Source organism: Fukomys damarensis, unplaced genomic scaffold, assembly GCF_012274545.1.
Source record: "Fukomys damarensis isolate Sample0158 unplaced genomic scaffold, DMR_v1.0_HiC HiC_scaffold_23, whole genome shotgun sequence".
NCBI lineage: Eukaryota > Metazoa > Chordata > Mammalia > Rodentia > Bathyergidae > Fukomys > Fukomys damarensis.
In genome coordinates, this window is record NW_022900935.1 from 50,064,182 (window position 1) to 50,071,589 (window position 7,408).

At 43.4% G+C, this 7,408-nt stretch overlaps 1 long non-coding RNA gene across 4 annotated transcripts in view; it reads left to right on the forward strand.

Annotated features, from left to right (window-relative positions):
• Positions 1–6: 6 nt before the first annotated feature.
• Positions 7–7,408, forward strand: part of LOC104857073 — a 16,921-nt gene continuing 9,519 nt past the window's right edge. The window contains exon 1 of one of the 4 annotated variants that reach the window (XR_778773.1): positions 7–477. This is a non-coding gene — a long non-coding RNA (uncharacterized LOC104857073). Of the gene's footprint in view, positions 478–1,686; positions 1,772–5,496; positions 6,188–7,408 lie in introns of those variants that run through there. The other 3 variants (XR_778775.2, XR_778776.2, XR_778774.2) reach the window with 3 other exon arrangements.

Consider the following 7,408-nt stretch of genomic DNA (forward strand, 5'->3'; position numbering starts at 1 on the left):
GCGGGGCGGGGCCGGGAAGGCTTCCGCCCTTCGCCCTGCCCCGCTGCGGAGGAGGGCGCCTCGCCAGTGTCCGGCGTTTGGGGTGATCTCGGCTGACAGAGCGAGGAGCTCGTCCGCGGGTTAGCGGGGACGGACCACCCCTTTCCCCCTGGCGGTCCCACTAACCGAGCCGCGGGATCCGCGGAGTCAAATTTAATCGAGACAAAGGCCGGGACCGGGGCGGTTCCGGGAGTACTGAAGCCCCTGCTTGCGGTGGTGGATCACTGAGGAGCCTTCCCGGGCAAGGGCGTCCGCGGCTGGCGGGGGTTACGGCGAGAGTGCGGTAAAGTCTGCGCGGCAGTGGAAGAGTTCACAGTCGAGGGCCCTGCAGCTGTGACTTACCCAACGGAAAGACCCCTTTCTTTGCTCTCAAGAATTCCCCTCAGATCTCGGCCAGAGGCCGTCAGTTCCCTGCCAAGTCATCCACCAGCAAAAATTGTAAGGAAACTATTTGGGCTAATTGAGTCGTGTTTTTGTGACATTTGTACATGTGACCGCGTGAAGCTTGAGATGACATGTGTCACAACTCGTTGGAGGGAGTGGGTGGTGTGGGCTAAGGACTCCAAAAGCTCTCTTTGAGGGTTGAGGGCTATTAATCAGAATTAAAGGGCCCAGGAGCTGTTTGCTCACTAGATCTCAAGCTGTCCTCCACTAAATTGGAAGGTGAAAGACATATTATTTACAAAAAAAGAAAGAAACTGCCGGGTGTGGTGGCAGACTCCCAGCACTAGGGAGGCTGAAGCAGAAGGATTCCTTGAATTCCAGGCCAGCCTGGCTATACAAAGACAGTCTGAACTACACAGTGAATCTCTGTCTCAATATAGAAAGAAGGAAAGAAAGGAGAAAAAGAAAGAGAGAGATTTGGAGTACGAGGAAAAGTACATGTTATTTTCTATTTTTTTCTGACTTGCTCACATGACAGCATAACTGTTCAGGGTTCGTGAGAAAAAGTATAAGCAACACCAGAAAAAAAAAATCAATAAAGCAGCAGGAGAGTGCACAGTGGGTCAATCCTACCCAACTATTACAGACAGAAATGCTCACAGAAGCCCAAATCCCATAGAATTCTTCATTCTCAACTCCCTAACCTGGTTCACAACTAAGGGACTAATCGTACCCTTGCTGGAGAATCCCACCACACCAGTTTAAGCATGAGGGAATCTTGGGAACTGTGAAACCTGCAGACACATTTAGAAAAGTTAGTCAAATGTCTTAATTGCAGGACCAGGGATTTGGCTCAGTGGTTCTGCCATCTGCCTCACAAGCCTAAGGGCCCGAGTTCGATCCCCGGTATTAAAAAAAAAAAAAGTCTAATTGCAAACAGAGGTTTGGGATTGGCAGAGTAGTGGGGAAACAGAAGCCCAGCACACCTGAGCATGGTATCCAGGTGTCCAGGAAGGAGTCTACAGGCACACAAGGAGAAGTTCTTTAATGATTACCTGTCCAGATTGCAAGCTGACAACACAGCCTATCAGACCACATGCTTGAGTTAAAAAAAGAAGTGGATTTAAAAGCTGTTTTCAAATCCTTTCTCTAGTGTATTTTCCTGAATATGTTAAGTCTGGAAGGGAAACTCACTGTGCTGAAACTCTGGCAGCTCTCTGACAATTCAAAATGTCACTGTGACCCTGTAAATGCAGCAGATGAAGGGGAATGCTGACCTCAGTCTGACTCATAAATCAGCTTTAAAGATCCTGGAAACAAGCAAACAGAAGAAAACTGGGCCAGGCAGGTATATTTATCTTGTGTTCAGTTGGACCCAATCTCTAGGCCTTAACTGCACTGTTACATGATCTCAGGATTTCTTATGCAGCACTGAGGTAGTTCTTAAGCTTAGCCAGGCCTCATGCTTCAGATACTGTACTTCTCTAGATTGGTGATTCTGACTGATAAGCTCTGGTTTTATTTATGGTGGTGATGCCCATAATCTTTTGCTCCCTCGTCAGGTTCCTACAATAAAGCAAAAGCTGGCATCATGGATAAATCCAGAAATGGAAATATTTTGCAGGGTGCTTTTGAAGTGGATCATACAAAAGACTCATTAAATAGCATCCACTAAGCAAAGCCAGGGTCATGATCTTGATGTAAAATAAGCCCTCCTTTGCCACATAGGTTTTTAAAAATATATGCTTTAGAATCAACAAAGACTGCAGCAGGACCTAAATATGCCTAGGAGGTGAAAGAAAGTACATTTTTTTAAAAAAAAATTTATTTTCACTTCTCTGTGAGCCAGTGGTTCCCAAAATTGGAGGGTTAAAAAACCAAAACAAAGAAAACAGGGCTGGGGATTTAGCTCAGTGGTTCCACCTTCTGCCTCTCAAGAAAAAGAACCTGAGTTCAATCCCCGGTATAAAAACAAACAAAACAAAAACAAAAAACAGATTTCCAAATCCTTTTTTGTGTTCCATTCCCTTACTAATTCGGAATATCCAGGAGGCAGAGCCCAGAATGCTATCCAAGATTCTACCTCAATCCTGATGTCCTATGTCAATTCTTGTGACCAATAATCCTTCATGTTTATTTAAGTAAATGTTGCCCTCTAGTGGAATAATTATGACCTAGATCCTACACCTAGGTGTTAAAAGAGTTTAAAAGTGGGTTTTTGTTTTGTTTTGTTTTTTATTTGGGGGGGGGTGTTGGTTTTTGTTTTAGACTTTAAATTTATGCCTATCTCAAAGCTGGAGTCCTGAATCTTGGATGTCCTCTGTCACCTGTGGAAACTGTAAAATCATTGTACAATGATTTGTCAGGTTGACTTGCAAATAGCTATTTAGTAAGACAGTATAGCCACTTTTGAAGAAGGGGTCTTGAAAAAAAATACCTTGTAAAACCAGAAAGCTCAAGGTAACAACATCTTTACCACAGTAAATCAAGTCAGGTTGGTTTTGATACTTCCCTGCTGCTGCTGCTGCTGCTGCTGCTGCTGCTAATTCTAGGCTTAACTTGAAGCATATGTGGGATAGTTATGGGATTTTGGGGGGCGGGGTTTGAGACAGGGTCTCACTCTGTAGTTGAGACTGACCTGGAACTCACTATGTAGCCCAGGCTGGTCTCGAACTCACAGTGATCCTCCTGCCTCAGCCTCCCAAGTGCTGGGATTACAGCTGTGCGCTGCCACACCCAGCTAGTTATGGGATTTTAAAAAAATGAAATGAGCCAGTTTCTGGTAGCAAGGTATATTTTTTAAATCTCCGTCCTAATGTTTAAGGGAAATTTTAAAAAATTACTGTCACAGCCCTGGAGATTTAGCTCAGTGGCATAGCACCTGCCTTGCAAGCCCAAGGTCCTCAGTTTGATCCCCTGTACCAAAAACTACAAACAAACAGAAAACTGCTGTCACTGAAAACAGTTTGGTTCTTAGATAAATAGAACTTTGGCTCTTCCTGTTCTAGAATGACTGGATTGGAAGAGATTGCGACACTCATTCCAAGAACTTCTCTTTGCCACAGAACCATATATACTACTGTATACACTTTCTTATATTGCAAAAGAACTTATTTCATATTACTAAGATTACTGCTTTTTTACTCTTTGCTGTTGTTTAAAAATGTGCAAATATCTGCTTTGTAGGGTCAGCTTGCATAACAGTTCTATGAGGAAATACCATTAGCCCTATCTTATATTAAAATTTAGAAAAGTTAACAGCACAGTTGAAAAGCTACAGCTAGAAAGAGGCACAACCTGCATTAGAATCCAGTGATCTATCTAACTGCAAAGATTGTCTGGTTAACTCTTAATGATATAATGTGTTCTACCATTAACAGGTTATTCTTGCCCCAGTGCAGAGTATTATGACAAGGTACCATTGAGTGACCTAAAAATGCAGTCAGATAGTATCCTAGATGGAATTTTCTGGAATACAGTTGTCCCTCCATAACCACGAGAGGTTAGTTTTAGGATCTCCCCCAAGATACCAAAATCCCACAGCGATTCTCAAATCCCTTATATAAAATGCCATGGCCAAGCATGGTGGCGCACGCCTATAACCCAGCACTTGGGAGGCTGAGGCAGGAGAATCACTGTGAATTTAAGTCCAGCCTGGGCTACATAGTGAGTTCAAGGCCAATTGAACTAGAGTGAGACCCAGGTCCTGAGTTCAATCCTTGATACCAAAAGAGGGGGGCAGGGATTTAGTTCAGTGGTGCCACTGCCTGCCTCACAGCGCAAGGTCCTGAGTTCAATCCCTGGTACCCCCCGCCCCAAAAAAAGAGTGAGATCCTGTCTCAAAAAACAATAGCACTGCACCTGCCTGGCAAGCTCAAGGTCCTGAGTTTGATCCCCAGTCCCCAGTACCAAAAAACCAAACCAAAACAAACAAAAAGCCCTAGCATTTACATAGTCCTATGCGTAGCTGCCTGAATACTTTAGATCATCTCTAGAGTGCTAATAATTTATAATACAAAGTAAATGCTTTGTAGTAATTGTGGTAATTGTGATACTATATTGTTTGGGAAAGAATAAGAATGAAAAAGGTTTGTACATGCTCAGCACAGTTCAAATGTTTCTCCAAGTTTTTTGTGTTTTTGTTTTTGTTTTAGTATCAGGATTGTATTCAGGACCTTGTGCTTGTGAGGTGGGTGGCAGAACCATTGAGCTCAATCCCTGACACTCCAAGTTTTTTTTGTTTTGTTTTGTTTTGTTTTGTTTTGTTGTACCAGGGATTGAACTTGGGACCTTGTTCTTGCGAGGCAGGCAGCAGAACCACTGAGCTAAATCCCCAGCTCACCAAGTATTTTTGATCCATACCTGGTTAAATCCATAAGTATAGGCTTGTGAATAGGGACTGCTGATTGTTAATAAGTCCCAGTGTGGTGTGGTATTAGGGGCTTTGCCTCAAATTATTACAGACAGCTAAATTAGATAGATGTTTGTTTGTTTGTTTGTTTGGGGTACCAGGGATAGAACCCCAGACCTTGTGCTTGCAAAGCAGGTGGCAGAACTACTGTGCTAAATCCTGGGCCCTAGATAGATATTAATGTGCAGTCAGAGAGATTGGTCTCTCAAGGAAGTTAGCACAAAAAAATAAAGGCATCAGAATTATGGCTGGAGATGAAGCTGAAGAGAGCCAGGCCTCAGAATGGAGGCACAATAGCTGGGCCTGCAAGGAAACAGAGCCTGAGATTATACTGTAATTAGCAAGACTTTGTCCAGGGGGCCCAGCCAGGCATAGGTCTGGGACGAGAACATCTACACCCATTCCATCCTCCTGTTCCAAAAATTCCTTTGTTCTTTCCATGTACTTTTGCTGCATGACTCGTTTCCCTATCGGGTCAGTATTAGCTAAGTGACTATACTGATTGCAGTCTGACCCATGTTGTGCCCACAGTGTGATTGTGTCATATAAACTACCCCTGACCAAGAACCTCAGTGGCTGCCCACTCCGGCCCCATCCTGGAAATCCAGCAGCTGTTCTCCCTCCTTTGGTTCCTGACTTTATTCCTCGATGTCGTGAGACCATGAACTCAGCACATTGGGCATCTAACCGTTCAGGACATATTTTTTCTGCAGCAAAATGACAGATGAGCTTTCCTGATCGCATTTTGAAGTTTTGCAAAAACAATGCAAAAGTGTAACAGCCATCTGCTGAGAATAACGAGCTTTCCCACTGCTCTATGGGCTAATACTAACCTGTTACTTGTTCATTTTCCTCTGAAATGTTGTTTGTCACATCCGTCTGTGCCGAGTCTATATTCCACCATGGTAAAGTACCCAAAACATCATCAGTTGATGATACAGTAATGCCTCCGTTCATGAATGGCTCTGTTCACAAAGAATTTGGTTCTCAAAAGCTAAATTTGATAAAATTTTGTTGCCAGTCACAGCATCAGGCAAAAACAAAATTGCAACCATCTTCCCCACACAAACTCAAAAGCAGCTATCTTCCCCAACATTATAAAACAAATTAAGGTGATGAACCGAGGTACCACTGCACTGTATATTAATAATCCTACTGGGCCACTGTGGAAATGGCTGTCCTGTCAAAATTCCTCCACCTCCTCATTGGCCAGTTCCTCCTAATTCCCCGGGGTCTGGCTTAATTCCACAGAGCTTTCCGGAAGCTTCTCTCAAACAGCTCATAAACACACTTCCCGTTGTAAATCCCAGCGCCCAGGCTCCCTCTTTTTCCCAGGGCCTCTCTTCAGTTCAGGTAGGTCAACAGTTCTTGAAATTTTCCACCTTAGAGTATCATTTCCTGGCTTTCTTGCTCTCTCTCTCTGCTTTTATGTTTTCTTCCACGGGATGTATTTATTATGGCTTAATATGTTGGAATAAGCTATTCTCTGTCTCCTTTCTCTCTGGAGAACTCATCCACCTTATTTTATACTCGGAGCAGACAGGAGAGACAGATACTTTCGCATACATTAGTCATCTTCATTTTGCAAATGACTTAGGCTTTGACCTCAGTGTGTACGGTTACCATCCATTCTTTCATTCATGCATTAATTCTTTCAATAAATATCCTCGAGAGCATCTACATAAAATGAATTAATGTCATAATATCTGAGCCAACAAGTTGGTGAAGGTAATGGGACATGTACAGAAAGAAGTGAGGTCGGTACAAGGCTGACTGAAAAGTACAAGAAAGTAAGAATAAACTCAGAACTATGTGGTCAAGAGGAAGATGATCTGCTGGAAGGAAATGGGTTGGAGAACAAGGAAGGCTTAAGTGGTATCAGGTATGCGCCTCTTGCCAGATTTTACAGGCAAAAGGACAGCCTAAGGCAGTGATGGCAAACTTCAGAGACCGAGTGCCCAAACTGCAACCCCAAACCCACTTATATATGGCAGGGTCAACTCTGCAATTAACCTGAATACTGAGGTTTTAGTTTAGAAAAGAACAACTGTTCTTCAAAGTCAGGCTGGGGTTTCTTTAGCAGGCTGCAGAGTGAGACAGGACTATAGGTGCGCTTCAGAATGAGTTAGAGGAATAGACATTTGAGAGACAGGCATCTGAGAGACCATTGGGAGACTGTTAGCGTCAGTCATTTTCTTGTTAATCTAGAGCAAAAAAAGGGAAGGCGGTAGCCAGGCACGGTGGCACACAACTGTAATTCTAGCACTGAGAGGTTGAGCAGAAGAATCTGGACTTTGAGTCCAGCCTGAGAAACCTAACAAGACCCTGACTGGAAAAAAAAAATATGTAAAGGGCTGGGGATACAGTTCAGTGTGAAGGCTCTGGGTTAGATCCCCAGCATGGGAAGAAAAAAATGAGAGCTAAAGAGGTGGGGGGAGAGAAAGACAAGAAAGAAAGCGAGAGAAAGAAAGGAAAGAAAAAAAGGAGAGAGAGAGAGAGAGAGATGGATATATGCAAGAGACCTCGCCAAGGTGAAATAGAACTTTTTTTTTTTTTTTTTTTTTTTTTTTTTTT